Genomic DNA, 17,740 nt, shown 5'->3' with positions numbered 1-17,740 from the left:
GATCAGAGGGCCAGCACCAGCGGCCATGTGTCTGCTTTAGTTAATACCTCTGTCCTAGGCACCTGCCTGCCCTCACCCGACCTGCCTCACCCCCACCCTGTCTTCCCAGCCCTCTCCTCTATTTACACTGCCACAAATGGCCTAGGGATCAGACTTAGCAAAAAGCAAATGTCTTAGGAGAGCCCATATCTAGGTTCTCCTCAGGAATACTGCCCAGCTTTGGTTCCAGCGGAAGTTAAAACTCAGGAAAGAGCCAGATGTGGCTGGATATGGTGATGTGTCCCTTGAATCCCAGCAGTAGGAAGCAGAGGTAAGAAAGTCTATATTTATATGAGGTCAGGGCTAGCCTGAGCTCCAGGATAGCCAGGGCTACACGGAGAGACCCTGTCTTAAAAACAACAACAACAACAACAAAAGCCTTCATGTTAAATTATATTGCTTCAAATATTTGAAACAAATTTTATAACCTTGCTTTGGGAGCTAATCAGCTATAAGTAAGTTATCTACTATGTAACTGGGTGAGCCTTAACAAACTTCATTAATGCAATGAGAATATTCTGAATATTAAAGTCAGAAGTGAGTGAAGGCAATACGGTATTTTATAAGCACTTGAAATATTCTTTACATTTTCAATAACATTTTAAAAGGTTTTATGCATTTTTTTTCACAGTCTTGTCATGGTGCTTAAAGTTCCTAGTAGCTAATCACCAGGATGGAAGGCTTTGGCTACTTAGGTGTGTGTGTGCTGGTGTGCATGTGTGTGTGTGCTGGTGTGCGTGCGTGTGCGTGTGCGTGTGCGTGTGTGTGTGTGTGTGTGTGTGTGTGTGTGTGTGTGTGTGCCTGCTTGGGCGTGTGTTGGTTTTCTAGCAATGGGGTTGATGCACAAGACTTGTTTGTTTTTCAGAACAGAGTTAGCCTATCTGATCAAACAGGATATTTGCAAAACAAAAATCACAATCTGAGGGGAGCCAAGGAAGGCATGGAAAGGACTACATTTAGGATTGGTCATAACTCAGCTCGTCTGATTCATGGCCTCAGGAGACTCAGGATGACCAGTCAAAAGTAATGTGGGAAAGGACCTGAGGGAAAGATCTGTATAAGCCTAAGCACAACTGCGGAGGTGTTTGAAGAAAAAGGCACAAGAATCTTTTGGAAATAACTAGGCTCAGAGTCAGGGATAGAAAGATAGATATCCCTGCCTCACTACTTACTGTGGGAAGCTAAGGATAGGCGGAGCTTCCTGATACGTCATTTCAGAAAGAGGCCCGCATGGCTGACATACTGCGCATGCCAGCTGGGATGGTGAGGAGCCGGAGCTAACGGGCCGGGCCGGAGGTCTGGTCTGTCGGGAAGGTGGACATTACACATGAGTAACTGGGGACTTTGAATAAAGAACTGTTAATTCTAGAAAAGGAAATTCAAGATGGGGTTCTGGAAATAAAGTTAGAGGCTGGAGGGATGCTTGGTGGTGAAGAGTGGGCACTGCCAGGGCCTGAGGACCTTGTCAAGAGGGTCACAGATGCCTGTAACTCCCGCTTCAAAGCCTCCTCCTGAGCTCCACGGACACTTCACACATGCACGCCCCCCCCACAGATACACACATACACATAAAAATAAAGATAGGATTGGGAACATAGCTCAGTGGTAGAATGCTTGGCTGCACACCGAAAGACCCTAAATTCAGTTCCCAGCACACAAAAAAATTAACTAAATCTTTTCGAAAAGTTAATATCAGCGATGAAGGATTCCTTCAACGAGGCTACTGCCAATCTAGACAAAAAACAAAGGGGTGAGAAACCCGTGACCTGGAGTGCTGGAGCAACGTCACGTGACTGTGGAGTCCCGGAAGGGGAACTATCTGAAGAGATAACGCGTTTCCAAATAATGGAAGAATAAATGTCAAGTTCAGAGAACCTAAGCAGATAGGAGCATTTTTAAATTGAATGTTTATTTTAACTTTACACATACATGCTTTGCCGGCATTTATGTCTGTGTGTGATGTGCATGCATGCCTGATGCCCAGTTTGGCCAAAAGAGAGCCCCAGCTCCCCTGGAACTGGAGTGACAGACAGTTGTGAGCTGCCATGTGGGTGCTAGGATTCAAACCCAGGTCCCCTGCAAGAGCAGCCAGTGCTCTTAACTGACAAGCCATCTCTCCATCCCCAAGAGAACATCTTAAAAGCAACTATTAAAGAGAGGGAGGAGGAGAGGAAGAGGGGGAGGGGAAGGGGAGGTAGAGGAAGAAGGAGGGGGAGAAGGAGAAGGAGAGGGGCAAGTAAAGTAGTCTCCTAGTATGTATAAAGCCCTGGGTTTGAGAGTCAGGTACACAAGCACATGGCAATGCACATGTGCACACCATAAAAAAAAAAAAAAAAAATAAGAAAGCCGCCTTGTTATTAGAAACTTCAGCAGAAACTTTGGTTTCTGAGGCCCAGCTGCTTCCCTGTCTTGTAGGTACACAAGATCACCAAGCAGTCCTGGGAGTCATTAGCTTAGATTTCTGTTCGGTGCAAAAGCAATGGGCTAGAACACAGCAGTGGCTTAGTGTCCTGAGAGGCCTCTAGTTCTCCTCAGACACCAGCCTTCCTCTCATGCTGTGCTGTGAGGATCTGGCTGCTTTGCTCACCACCCACAAAGACAGCACTTACAGTTGGAAGAAGGCACAGAGGAAACTGGGTATGCTACACTAGTCTCTAACCGAATATCCCTCAACGTGGGTAGGATTGGCCTGTTGGTTCAAGTCCATCCTTTCTTCCTTCCTTCCTTCTTTTCTTCCTTTCTTCCATTTATCCTTCTTTTCTTTGAAACAGGGTCTCACTGTGCATCCCTGGCTGGCCTAGGACTCACTAAGTACACCAGGATAGTCTTGATCCTTCTGTCTCCCCTCTGAGTACTGGAATGGAGGTGCTTGGCCCTCTTGAAGCTAAGTGCCCTAGAACCCCCGAGGAAAGCTGGCACAGTGGCCAGGACTCAGCTGAGGAATGGTTATGGCTGCTTCCTGAGAGAGGAGTCATTAACTTGGGGTTGGAAAGTCAGAAGATTCAGGTGCCCTCTGGAGAGAGGCCCTTTATTGTAGAAGCCACTAGGGGGCAGCAAGGTGCTTGTTTAAGAGGCTCAGGGGCCTGGCTGGGGAGGGTGACACATTACAGGAAGCTTAGGAACTGCTTAAGGTGTACCTGGGGATCCATCTGGGAAGGTGCTGGGCCGTGTGGTGGGCGGTGGGGAAGATAGAGTGAAGACACAAAAGCTACTGGCCATCCTGGAACTTCTGTACCCTAGAGACGATTAGTAGTGTCAGTCTTCTCTCCTCGGGCCGTTTCCTCTCTGCCTGGCTACCCACCCCCATAGGGCCCTCAGCACTGCAGTACAGAAATGTGTTCTTACAGAGGATCAATTAAGCAACTATTTTTAAGAATTCTGCCAGGAGGCCCTTCCATGGACTTCCACCAAACACATGCCACGCCCTCATTCATTCATTCATCCACTTATTCAACAAATATCCATCCAGCACCTAGCACTAGGCGCCCTGCCCAGGGGACCATGTACACAGTAGAAACCAAGTCAAGTTCCTCTGAAGGAATAGACTGCTCCTCCCCTCCCCGTCCTGTGGGACCTCACGCTTGAGCTGTATCTGCCGTCTTGCCTCTGCCCTGCTTCTGCTTGGAAAGCAGATCAAATTAAATGACTGTATTTACAGCTTGATTGACTGTTTTGAGACAGGGTCTCACTGTGTAGGCCTAGATGGCTTGGAATCTGCTCTGTAGACCAGGCTAGGCCTAAAACTCAGTGATCTGCCTGCCTCTGCCTCCTAAGCGCTGGGATTAAGGGATGCACCACCACATCCAGCTCCAGGCTGATTACTTAATCACTTTCTGAATACCTCCTGTGGTGTCATGTTTTGTACCAAGGACTAAGGACATAAATACGAACAAAACACTTCCGATGAGTTTATCACAAACACAGGGTCATGGCTGTAAGCAAAGTTCTGAAATGTTAAAAAAAAAAACTAAGTTCTGAGTTTCCTGAGAACTCACCATCCATCCATCCTCCCATCCTTCCATCTGTCTGTCTATCCAATCATTCATTTAGCAATGGCTTCCTGGCTGCGTTGTGCTGAGATGATTTTCATAATCACGACACCGAAAGGCAATGTCTCTCTCTGCTCCGGAGACTGGGTGGGAAGCTGTGCAGGGCTGGCAGGGCTGAAGAGCGGCCCTTGGCAGCTGTGGAGTTTAGCAAAGTGAAGTGGAGGTGTGAGGCAAGGGCCAGGCGGGACAGGCCTGCAGCGCTTGAAGGGATTTGAGCAGTGTCGAGGAGAGAAAGACAGAACTTCCACAGGGAGCGTGGTGGGCGGACAGACCCCCGTGCTAACTGAAGGGTGGGTGGACAGACAGGGAAAAACCAAGAAGAATAAAACACCTTTGATATTTTCAAAGGTTTTCAGCCAAGTAAGAGACAGGCTAGTAAACCTTCCCACTCTCCCTGTAGCCTCCCCTCGCTCCTGGCTTCCCTCCACTGTTGTCTGCTGCCTGCATTCCTGGGGGACAGTGCATGGCTAGGACTCTCCCAAGATGACTCGACCTTGCCCTGAGGCTGCAATTGTCAGGTTGAGGAAGGAGATTCCTCCATGTACCTCCAATTCTGTCCCGAGCCACAGAGCTGTACAGCACACACGCAACTAAATATCCCCCTCTTTCAAACATTTTATTAGATTTATTCATTTTGCTTTTTGTGTGTTTTACGAGCACGTTCGTGTGTGCAATGTGTATTTGTGTGTGTACCATGTGCATGCTCAGTGCTCCCAGAGGTCAGAAGAGGGCGCTGGATCCTCTGGAACTGGAGCTATGAATGGTTGTAAAGCACCCTGTGGGTGCAAGAAATCAAACCCACAACCAAACATCTCAGACGCTGGCTACTGGTACCTCACTCGGTTCATCTAAACCGAGCCCATGTTTCCACCTTAGCCAAGGCTTGTATCCTCCCGTGCTGTGCTCAGTGGAGAGCACCTCCTCCTGCCAACCCTACCACCTCATCCCTGCATCCCACATCGGATCTTTCCCCGTCAGACACCACACGTGTCTTCCCTTTGGTGAGGATCCCAATTTAGGCCTCCAATTGTGGTCTTGCCTTAATTTTTTAAAATTATTTATGTGTATGAGTGTTTTGCCTGTATATACACATCTGTATACCATCTGTGTGCCTGGGACCCATGGAAGCCAGAAGAGGACATTGGATCTCCTGGAACTGGAGTTACAGACAATTGTGAACTGCTGTGTGAGTACCGGGAATCAAACCTGGGTCCTCCCCAAGAGCTGCCATTGCCCTTAACTGCTGAGCCATCTCTCCAAGAGGTTGGTGTCACTTACACTCTATTCTATTGCAAACAATCCACACTAGACTGTACATCCATCTATACTGTAGATGTCATAGGACATCTCCACTTTAAAAACTCATAACTCTTACTTTTTTTTTAAAGATTTATTTATTATCTATAATTACCCTGTATCTGTCTTCAGACACACCAGAAGAGGGCATCAGATCCCATTATAGATGGTTGTGAGCCACCATGTGGTGGCTGGGAGTTGAACTCAGGACCTCTGGAAGAGCAGACAGTGCTCTTAACCTCTGAGCCATCTCTCCAGCCCGATTGAACATTTTCTTAAGGAAAGTAAGAGTTGGGCTGGAGAGATGGCTCAGAGGTTAAGAGCACTGACTGCTCTTCCAGAGGTCCTGAGTTCAATTCCCAGCCACCACATGGTGGCTCACAACCATCTATAATCAGGTCTGATGCCCTCTTCTGGCCTGCAGGCATACATGCAGGCAGAAAGCTGTATGATGTATACATAATAAATAAATAAATAAATAAATAAATAAATAAATAAATAAATAAATAAAAAGAAAATGTTCAATCACTGTGTAGAGCGTTCGTGCCAGCTCTTCACGGGCTGTATGGCGCTCCGCTACCTGGACGTTCTGCGGCTGATTGGCCCTGTGCTGTGATGTGCCTGGGTGTTCTCTATCGTTACCAATGCTTTAATTCTCTCTATGGTTTATCTTCCATGGGTGCAGGGGTGCTGGATCAAAAGTCATGCGGAGCTGTAATTCCAGCAAGCAGTGACAATTTGCCCTTTGACCCACCCCCAAACGTTTGGAATTGTTGCCAATGTATAGGTGAAACATAGGTAAATGTAGCTTCAATCTTCTTATGAGGGACTTGAGTATTTTTTAATATGTCTAAAGGCCATTTATCTTTCTTTTTCTGTCAACAATCCACGTATAGGATTTGTGCTCCTCTCCATATCGATTTGAAAAGATTTTGTATGCATAAAGCAAATGAGGTCCTCTGCCCGTCATAGGAGCTGCGGATACTCCCTTGGTTCCCCATTTGTCCTTGTTTATGGTGTGCTTTCGCTCTGCAGGAATTATAGATTTTTCTGTTGACAGAATTTGTCTTTCCAATGCTTTGAGAAATCCTGTACCACGTGAGAAGTACTTTCTCTGCTCTGATACTGTAAGTTTGTAATTTCACTCTTTTGTACTTATTTAAGTGCAATTGATTCCTGTGGATGTGATTTAGTGTGAGGACTGAAACAGAGGCGCCACATTATTTTTTTCCAGGTGGCTACCCAGTTGTCTCAACAGCACTTACTGAATAATCCATCCTTTCCCTGCTGACAGACAATGCTATCTTTATAATATACTACATTTTTTAATGTCTTGGGTCTATTTCTGGACCATTCTGTTCTCTTGATGGAACCGTTTATGCGTGCACTGGCATCCTCTAGAGTTCACTGTGCTGCGTGGGAGAGCTTCCTCCCCCTCATTAACCTTCCCTTTCAAAATGCTCCTGGTTGGCCTGTTGTTGCTGCTGCTGTTTAAATCGGCATAAATTTACACGTGAACTTTATATTCGGGTTATGTAGTCTATTGGTATTTTTATTAGACCATATTAAATTTATAGATTAATTTATGGAGAGCTGACATCTTTATGATACCGAGTCTTTCTACTTCGAGATATACTATGCCTTTCTAGTTACCCAAGCTTCCTTTGGTGTCCTTTGCTAGCACGTTTAATGTTAAGTACCTAGATCTAACATATTTATATCTAGATTGCTACGATTTTATCTGCTTTGTTATTTCAATGGAATGTTGCATATTTTATTTCCTTTATACTCTTTAAAGGGTACATTTTAAAGAGTGCATTATCTCATGTCTGTTATGCTTAGAGCATCAAGCCTGATGATCTGAGTTGGTTTCCATGTGCATGTGCACACGCGCGTGCGCACATACACACACCGGCACCAAGTGTAAACCATGCCTTAATGTATTAACTTTTCAGTTGATGCTCTTGGACTTCCCAAATGAGCTATTGTCTCAGTTTGTTTTCTATTGCGATGATGAAGAGGGTCATCAAAAGCACATCAGGGTTTATTTGGATTACAAGTCCATCCTCAGGGGAAGTCGGGCAGGAGATCAAAGCAGGAATCTGGAGGCAGAAACTGAAGCAGGGGCAGTGCAGGAGTACTGCTTCCTGGCTTGCCCTTCCTGGCTTGCTTAGCCTGCTTTTTCATACACCCAGGACCAACTGCCTAGGTATGGCCCTTCCTGCTGTGGCGGGGACCCTCCCATAGCAGCCATCAGTGAGGAAAATGCTCTCATACCTGCTCACTGGCCAATCTGATGGAGGAGTTTTCTCAGTTGAACCTCTTCTTCCTAAATAATTCTGCCTTGTGTCAAGTGGTCGGAAACCTAAAGAGGAAAAATGCTATCCTAAATATTTTTTTTTCTTTTTTCTTTTTTTCGGAGCTGGGGACCAGTCCTAAATATTTTAATTCTTTACTTTTCATATCTCATCCTTTCCTCTTCTATAACCATGTAGGCTTTAATACTTATAAGTACTTTAAACACGAATAGCTACAGGAGCAAACTCTGCCACGCATCTCACTTTAATGGGATGGTCTTTTTTTTTAAGTATAATTGTGAACTTTGGACTGAGACGTGTAAATTTAGTCATGTTTTGAGAAACTAACTCTGGGGCCAGTGAGATGGCTCAGTGGGTAAAGCCATGGGCTGCCAAGCCTGGCCACTGGAGTTCAATCCCAATCTGCCTATCTAGAGGGAAAAGAGAATTAATTCTCACAAGCCAGCCTCTGACATCCACATACTTCTCATGATATGTGTACACCCATGCAGACAGACAGACAGACACACACACACACACACACACACACACACAAATAAATACAATTTTAAATTCTAATTTTAAAAATTAGAGTTATTTGTAGGTCAGTGAGACGTGCCAGCGGTAAGGGTGAATGCTGCTGTCAACCCTGATGATCTTGAGTTCAAATCCTGGGAGTCTCATGATGGAAGGAGAGGAGAACTAGCCTCCATGCATGTCCATGCATGATATGTATGACATGGTGGCTGGGCATGTATCCATGGGCATGGGTGAGCATGCATGAGTATGTGTGTGCATGTATGTACATTTGTGCACGTGTACAAAGAAAGCAAGACAGAGAGACAGAGAAAAAAAATAAAAACAAATATTTTACAAAATCAAATCAAATTCCAGGTGTGGTAGCCCATGCCTTTAATCTTGGCACTTGGGAGGCAGAGGACCCCAAACTGATCTACATAGTGAGCTCCAAGACAGGCAGGACTACATAGAGAGATCCTGTCTTAAAAGGAAGGGGGTGGGGTGGAGAGATGGCTCAGTGGTTAAGAGCACTGACTGCTCTTCCAGAGGTCCTGAGTTCAAATCCCAGCAACCACATGGTGGCTCACAACCATCTGTAATGAGATCTGATGCCCTCTTCTGGTGTGTCTGAAGACAGCAACAGTGTACTTATATATAATAAATAAATCTTAAAAGAAACAAACAAAAAATAAAACTAAGCCTAGATTCAAAAGAACCCATGAACATGGCTCCCACTGTAAGTTACGGCAGGGGAAGAGAGTGCTGGGCTATGAGACTATTCACCACGGTGGCTGACTGAGCTGAACAGTTGGAGTCATTGCTAGCTTTTTCTTTTCATTTATATCCTCTGTATCTTCCCGGGCTCCACGTCTCCACTTTATCACTAATACTGGAGGGTCCTGGGCACTGGTCCTGGCCCTTCTTCTTTGTATCTATGTCTACTCTCCTCCCTGGGGTTCACGTCTGCCTCGACAAGATGCTGACTTTCTGTGTCTATCTCCAGACCTCTTTCCGAATGAAACTAGCATGGCTGCCTCTTGAATGCGATACCTCGTAGGTGCCCCAAATTGAACCATCTAACTCCGAGTTCTTTGTTTCTGTTCCCACACGGCTCTGGGCCTCCCACAGGCTATTCCTTTGTAGTAATTACAGGTGATTACTCCACAGATATTAAGCGTGTCCTTTAGCACTGAAGAACAGAAGAGCCAGAGCCAATGACCGTCCTGAGAGCTAAGCAGATGCAGGGGGAGGAGCACAGGGTGGGGTGTAGACTTTCGAGAAGGGAAGTGAAAGCAAACGAGAGTGATCCCTTAGTGTCGAGAGCCAGACTGATCCAAGGCCCTCCCCAACCCCTGATATATGGAGAGATATCAGAAGTTCCTTGTGCAAAACCAGAAATGTGCTTGGCAAGGCCTGGTGGGTCCTGAAAACCCTACTCTTCTCCCGTAAGGAGCAAAGGTTCTCCTTCCCAGTGCTCAGTCTGCCAGACATCCTGTGTCCCTTTATGCAACAATGCTTGAGTAGCCTCCTACTGACTTGGTCACAGTATATGATAGTTTTCTGTGTAGCCTAAGACGCAACTTGTGCAAAGCCTCCCGAGTCCAGGTTTCCTGTCCTCTCTGTCTCCTCATCTCCTGGTTCTCCCCCTTAGGACCCTGCAGCTGAAGAACGACTTACATACAGGTCGGCTTCTCCTGGAACTTTGTTTGTTTTTCATGACGCACGCATGCCCTCCTATTTACATGCATGTGTGTGTGTGTGTGTACTAATGCATGTAGCAGCAAAGTTGCTCCCCTTGCATGCATTACACATGCATACACCTCTCCAGACAATGACCCTAGCAACCTCCGAGTGCCTCCAGTGCTGTGCGCGTCAGGCTGATACTCTCATCTTTTTTTTTTTTTTTTTTTTTCTTTGTTCTTTTTTTCGGAGCTGGGGACCGAACCCAGGGCCTTGCGCTTCCTAGGTAAGCGCTCTACCACTGAGCTAAATCCCCAGCCCCTGATACTCTCATCTTTGGACAACAGTTTAAGCTTCCCCACCCCTAGTAACAATCAAATTAAAATTGTTCTTATTCATTCGTATTCCCAATATATTAGGGTATGAAGAATAGAAGGCTGATCCAGTCTGAACTGGTTTAGGTAAGTGTACAATAAAGGCAAAATTGTGTCTTCTAGTAATATTTAGGGGAACCCCCTGTTTACCATCTTATGCTTATGTGTAATTAGACCTGCATATGATTAAAATCAGATGCATTTATGGGAAGGGACATGTGTTGTAGAAAAATTTAATATATGAACTAGTCTCTGAATTAAATAGATAAACACCCAAACTATACTCCTTAGTAAGCAGCCCTTCCTTACAGATCCCATAGGAAGAGTTCTGTAGCTTAGGGCCCTTCAGTGACCTCCCCTCCTGTGGCCTGATGTCGGTCTTGATATTATGTCCCTCTATAATCTTTACTGTTGCTTTGCTCTGAATAATATTATCTTGTTATGTCTGCAAATCTGCCTGAGCCCTTCTTTCAATTCTCTACATGAGGCCCAAAGCCTGGAAGCACCTGTCCCAGAAGGCCAAACCTGGTAATCAAAGGAGAAGGGGATAGGTCGGAGCGGCAGGAGACGTTTTCTTCCAAGAGGGGGATTCCCAACAGTAGTCAGAGATGAGTTTGAATCATCTGAAGATTCTGGGTGCTGCGAATAAATAGGAGGAAGCTCAGTGGGGAAGACCACCGTAAGGCCAGTAAGGGAGGGCGGGGCCTGGGGAGGGCGGGGCCTGGAGCAGGGAATTGGTGGAAAACTGGTGAGGAGCTTTCAGACTTGGGATATATTCAGTTTCTTTCTTTCACAACAGAATTTTGTTATACAGCCCAGGCTGACCTCAAACAAGTGATCCCCTAGCTTCAGCAGTCCAGGCAGCTGCAATTTCAGGTGTGGCTCACAGCACCCAGCAGCCACCTAGTTTCTTAGGCTGAGTCTGCGTCTCATTTTCATTTCCCCTTTCTGTGTCAATCTCAAAGACGTGAGGAGAAAGACCACCGACCCAAATCACCACTGCCAAATTAATTAAAACAAGCAATTAACCAAAATAAGCTTTTTTATTCGTGTACACGGGCTACCTCCCCTAAGGTGGGGTTCAGCCGTGGATGTGGGGAAGATGGTTTTTATAGGGTAGAGGTTCCCAAATGGGAGATTTGGCGGGTAAATAGGCAGGGTTACAGAGGCAGAACCCAAGCACAAATGACAAGGAAGACAGGATTGCAAGGCAGTCAGGGCAAGGCATCATTATTACTTCTCAGAGCCCTGGGACATGTGACTGGGGTGCCTATTAACATATCAAAGAGGATACTGGCCAGACCTCCCCAATCCTTCAGTACCTGTGGCTCCTCCCCTAACTCCTCACCCCTTATTCTAAACACCTCATTCCCCAGGGCTGGGCTTCCACTTCTCTGCCCCCAGCATGATTCCTATATAACTCATTCATTTTGGCCACTGCCACAAGTTCTGTGCCACCATTGCCCCAGCACATCCTGCAGGCAGGACAAATTGTAAGTCAAAGGTTTTGTGGCTGGTTGGTGCTTCTGGATATCTCTAAGAAGGCATTTCCAGAAAGGTTTAACTGCACTCGAGGGTGTGGGGAAGGCCATCCTGAACATGGGTAGCACTATTCTAAGAGCTGGAGTCCCAAAGTAAATCAACAGAAGATGCTGAGCACTGGCTTCCTGCTTACTGCCTGTGGGTGCAGAGCGACTGCCATCGCGGCTTCCCCACCATGATAGAATGCACCCCTCAGACTGTGCTGAAGCAAATCTTTCCAGGAAGCTTCTGTGAGAACAATAAAAGTAACTAACGTGGGTTGGGGATTTGGCTCAGTGGAAGAGCGCTTGCCTAGTAAGTTTAAGGCCCTGGGTTGGTCCCCAGCTCGAAAAAAAAAAAAAAAAAAAAAAAAAAAAAAAAAAAGTAACTAACGCAGAAACACAGTACTGAGGACTGGGTACTGCTGTGATAAAGGTAACCATACTGTTCCTAGGCCTTTGGAAATGGTTAGGGGTTGTTAGGAATTGGAAGAGTTTGGCAAGAGCAATCCTGGAATGCTCCAAACAGGGCTTTATAAGCCATTATGGTTGAGGCTGGAGGACCAGAATCCTGAGATAGGCAGTAACTGAGTTCCTGAGGGAAACATGGTAGCACCATTCTTGTTACATCCTGTTCATGCCTACAGAACTTCTATTAGGCATAAGGGTTCAACCTCTCCTCTAGCCCACCACTCAGCAGAGGTCATGGAAGAGCAGTTATTAGGATATGGGGGAAGTGGACCTGTTCAGCAATAGTTTTTCTTTTTAAAGATTTATTTATTTATTATATATAAGTACACTAGCTGTCTTCAGACACACCAGAAGAGGGCATCGGATTCCATTACAGGTGGTTGTGAGCCACCATGGGGTTGCTGGGATTTGAACTCAGGACCTCTGGGAGAGCAATCAGTGCTCTTAACCACTGAGCCAACCCTTCAGCACTCAAATAAGTTCTTTGGGCACGAGCTTGGTCTTCTTTGGCAGTAGTTCAGTCCCGTAGCAAACACCGAATATGACTCAGCAGCTGCAGAGCAGTCCTCTAGGCAGGCAGACACCAGGCACGAACCAGCAGCTACAGTCCAGTGCTTTCAACAGACAGACACCAGGCAGTTGTAGCTCAATCCTGAAGAGGCTGCCAGTCTCGCCAACCGACCTGAGGCTGCAGAAGGGGCAAGCATCCCCAGGAACCTCAAGAGCAGTTCTTGGGTAAGTTTCTGTCAATGGTGACATTATTACAAGTTGAGCTCAACACTGCTATCTGTGTAAGGCAAACCAATACATGGTTTAGTGAGGAATAGCAAGGCAGAGCAAACCAAACCAATGCTCAGTGCTCATCCCCACTGTCTGTGGGGTCACATCTATACTCCTTCATCACAGGGCCTTTCACGTGTCTGCTACATCCAATCATACTCTCACCCGTGTCTGCTTCAGGAAAACATTCAGTGTTTGCTTTAGCAAGACATCTTTAACCTGTGTGCCCCAGAAAAACATCATTTGGAATAACTAAGTTTCTAAAGAGCTAGAAGTTTCCACTTCTGCCTTGACTGGGGCTGGCTTAACTAGTAATGGACTACCTTGGGGTGGAGGAAGCATCATGACAACAGTGTTAGGTTATATTCGTGGTTATTGCTCACTAATCTTATCCAGCTTTAAGGGAGCAGAGCAGTAGGAAAGTGTCCTGTAGGCGATGCCCCACCCACTGAGATAGCAGTCTGTGAGAGTTCAAGCTTGAGAGTCTAAATTGAGAATGCCAGTGAAAATACGCGCTGCTTGAAAACAGAACCTAACTGTTTTCCCAGGTGCCCCAGGTTGGGCCACTAGTGTGTACAGAAGGCACGGCGACTGTATTAGAAGGGGGACAGACTACATCTTGAAGCCACAGTGGAACTTGGTGGTACCTACATGGCGTTAGCTTTATTGGCATACATAAGGAGAGCTGTGGCACCATGAAGCATATAGCAGGGTTCCTGAAGTCTTCAAGGCCAGGCAGGTAGAGCTGGGTCAGGTCCCTAGATGAATGTCCTGGGAATCCACTGCATGGTGGCGTGCGAGTGGCACCTGGACTGTGGTGGACATTGGAGGTTCTCCGACTGTGGGGCGTCTGCTGAGCAAAGCTGCAGGCAGGGAAGGGAGCTGACCCAAGGAAAAGCTGCTCGTGCTGCTGGCGGCAAAGCTGGGGCTATGGCTGCTAACAGTGTCAGGACCCGGATGACTCCATCATGAGTTCAGATTGCAGACATGGAGTGTTGGCCTTGCTGGGCTTCAGCCTTGCTTTGGCCTGCTCTTTTGTAGCACACTTTCCAGACTGAGAAGCCACTGCTCCAGCCATTGGCTTGGTCTTCCCTGCTGCCGGGCACTCTATTTTGGAATGCAAATATTTTCTCTGTGCCATTGTATATTGTAAGTAACTTTTATTTTCTAGAGACTCACAGTTAAAAGATCGCCTGAGTCTCAGAAAAGACTCTGCATTTATATTTCTGAATAATTTTGGAAGGTTGAGGCTTTGGGGTCTTTTAAGATGAAATTTTGCATTAAGAAATAAGCATGGGGCTGGAGAGATGGCTCAGCTATTAAGAGCACTGACTACTCTTCCAGAGGTCCTGAGTTCAATTCCCAGCAACCACATGGTGGCTTACAACCATCTGTAAAGAGATCCGATGCCCTCTTCTGGTGTATCTGAAGACAGCTACAGTGTACTTATATATAATAAATAAATAAATCTTAAAAAAAAAAAAAAGAAAAGAAAAGAAATGAGCATGAAAGGCAGGCCTGTGGCACCTGCCTTAATCCCAGCACTCTTCAATGCTAGCCTACCAAGTGAGTTCTAGAACAGTCAGGGCTATGGAGAGACCCTGTTCCCAAAGCAAACAAAGAAAAGGAAATAACATGACTGCAGAGGCTGGAGAGATGGCTCAGCGGTTAAGAGCACTGACTGCTCTTCCAGAGGTCCTGAGTTCAAATCCCAGCAACCACATGGTGGCTCACAACCATCTGTAATGAGATCTGATGCTTTCTTCTGGTGTGTCTGAAGACAGCTACAGTGTATGCATAAAATAAATAAACCTTAAAAAAAAATAACATGACAGCAGCCAGTGGAGCTGGCCGGCTCCTTGTTCATGGAGGCCTGTGCATAATGGCTGCAAACAGCAGCCTGCTTGGTAGCACGCTCAACCTGCTACCTATGCGGGTTGCCCTAAGGCATCTTGGAAGCAATTTTCTAGGGGATATTTAGGTCTCTGACTTCAATACTATCCCCTGTCCAGGCATCAGACAAGTGTGCATGGTGCCTTTGGGAAGCTCCCGGACACAGTGGTCAGGACCCATTGAGGCTGGGTCATCATGTCCGTTTGCATCAAAGTTTCACAAGGAGGAACGTGGTTAAGGCCTTGCCTAGAGGTAAGTTTGAGTTCCCTGGCTTCTAGAAGATCCACACCTCAAAGAAGTGGGGCTTTTCCAAGTTTAATGTGGATGAATTGAAATACATGGTAACCAAGAACCAGTTCATCCCGATGGCTATGGGGGTCACATATAGTTCCTGGAAGAGTGGCAGACTCTGTAGTCCTGAGGGCTTCCACTCTGCCCTCCTCTACCCCACCACACCATTTATATTCAGTGACAAATCTCACATCTAGTCTAGAGAATTAACATGGGAGCTTAGGGAATGTTATGATTTAAAGTGACGATTCAGGGTTGGGGACAGCTCAGTTGGTGAAGTGTTTATACAGCATGCATAAGCCATGCATGTTTACACCATGCATCAAACTCATGTTTAATATCCAGCACCACACAAAACCAGGGATAAGGGCACACGGCTGTAATCCTAGCACTGGGGAGGAGGCAGGAGGATGAGAAGTTCAAGGTCAACCTTTTTATACCTCTAGTTTGAGACCAGCCTGGGCTACATGAGACCCTGTCTCTGAAGCCTAATAGCTGGGTGTGGTGACACTTGGGAGGCAGAGGGAGATGGGAGCTGTGAGTTCAGGGCCTACATAACAAGTTACAGGACAGACAAACTCCATAGAGAAACTTTGCCTCAAAACCCAAGCCAAGAAAGAACAGTGATGTATCCGATAGCGCTCCAGTGGCACCACCAGCTGATAGGCACCAACAAAAAGTGATATGCGTGGGAGTCAGGGTGGGGGTGTGGTCTTGTCCATTTAACCTCATTTAGAGTCACCTACAAGACAAAACTCCGGGTGTGTCTGCGAAGCTGTTTCTGGAGGTTTAACTGGGCTGGGAAGACTTAGGGCTAGGGCTACGATGGAACAGGAAGGAGAAAGGAGGCAAAACACCAATACTTCATTCTCTGCACTCCCAAGCTCTAGACACAGTGTGAGCCATCACCCCCTCTCTGCCACCATGCCTTTCCTGCCATGATGTTTGTACCCCCTGCACCTCCCAGAAAAGCCTTTGAGCTAAAATAACCCCTTTATTCCTTAAGTTGCCTTTGTGAGGAGAAAAACATCTAACGAACATTGAACCATGCTAATCCAGCTCTTTACCAAACTGATCCCTTGTTAGAGCTGCTGCTGTGACTCGGTGGTACAGAGCTTGCCTGGCACGCACCAAGTATTTCATTCCTACTTTTAAAACAAATTACTTCTTTAGAGAAGAGCGCCCAATTCTCATCTAGATACTAAGTCGCACTATATTTAGCACAACCCACCAGACGGTGTCCTAGTTTGCTTTTAATTGCTGTGATTAAAAGACAACTAAAGGCGACTTGGGAAGGAAAGGGTCTATTTCATCTCACAACTTTCAAGTCACACTCTATTACCAAGGAAAGTTGGGCAGGAACCTCAAGCCGGGCACTGGATCAGAAGCCAAGAAGGACAAACTCCACCCAGCTTCCTTACCCTGCTTTCATTTACAAAAGAGAACCACCTGCCCGTAGGTAGTACCGCCCACAGTAGGCTTAGCCCTCCCACATCTATCCAATCAAGAAAATGCACCGCAAGACTTGCCTTACCGACCAATCTGGTGGAGGCATTTTCTCAACTGAGCTCCAGGATCCTAGCTAGTGCCAGGCTGACAAAAATCTACCAAGCACACTGTATACCAGAAAACGTTGTTTTGGGAGAGATAAAGCAAACACATACTCGCTAAATAAGTCCGTAACAGTATATTAAGTGAAGACTTGAAACTGCGGGTTAATCATAAAACTCTCAGGGTCAGGATGAGCAAATCGTCCATTGGACACTTAAGTTCAGGATGTCAGTCACGCTAGGCAAACGCTCTTCCAGGGAGCTACTCCTGACAGAGCTGCTACACTTTTGTGCCCCTCAGAGAAGGCATGAAACAAACAACTCTTAGAGTTCGGTCTCCCCAGCTTTCCCAGGCCTCTCACAGACCCTAAACCCGGATGTTTCTGTTCTCTGGGAACTAGTTCTTTCTTTCACAATAGTTCCCTCAGGGAACACGGTCCTCTGAAAAGGATTCGGTTGGTTTCCTGGCTACCTATGACTGCCCCCCAGCAGTCTAGATGGAGCCCATCTGACGTAACCGACTGGCGCCGCTCCTCGGAGTGTTTCCTTAGGAACGCCGCCACCATCCTGCATCTCCTCCTTAGACATGAATCTTCGGGATCATACTGGCGACACATCCCCCCCAGTTAGACCAAGCTCTCCAAGATTTTCTTCCAGTCGTGTGCTTAGCAAACGGTCTTACAGAATACCATATCTAAAAACTGGCAGATAAAACAATACAAAATTTGGTCCTGGGAGACCCACCAAGCTTAGTCCTAATTAAGAAACTCCAGTTCGTAGGCGGTCCCGCCTCTCCAGGCGTCGCCTGGGTTGTGTCACACAAGCCCCGCCCTCCCGCTGCTTTTTCCAACCGGGAAACCTCCGCGGTTCCCATAATTAACTACTGCCTAGTGCCTCCCTATGCGCTTTTGCCAACCGGGCAAAGTTTCATTTCCGGCTCCCGGCAAAATGGTTTCCACTAGGGCGCGCAGCCACGCCTCT

The 17,740-nt window shown here is 46.6% G+C and overlaps 1 protein-coding gene and 1 non-coding gene across 3 annotated transcripts in view; one reads left to right on the top strand and one right to left on the bottom strand.

The window, feature by feature from the left end:
• Positions 1-17,740, bottom strand: part of Prpf40b (pre-mRNA processing factor 40 homolog B) — a 63,369-nt gene that overhangs the window by 45,503 nt on the left and 126 nt on the right. The window lies entirely within an intron of this gene.
• Positions 14,858-14,989, top strand: LOC116890441. Its single transcript, XR_004386637.1, has one exon. It is a non-coding gene; the product is annotated as a small nucleolar RNA SNORA70 (small nucleolar RNA).

Source organism: Rattus rattus, chromosome 1, assembly GCF_011064425.1.
Source record: "Rattus rattus isolate New Zealand chromosome 1, Rrattus_CSIRO_v1, whole genome shotgun sequence".
Classification (NCBI taxonomy): Eukaryota; Metazoa; Chordata; class Mammalia; order Rodentia; family Muridae; genus Rattus; species Rattus rattus.
Note: the sequence above shows the minus strand (reverse complement) of the source record. Positions and strands in the feature narration are given on the sequence as shown.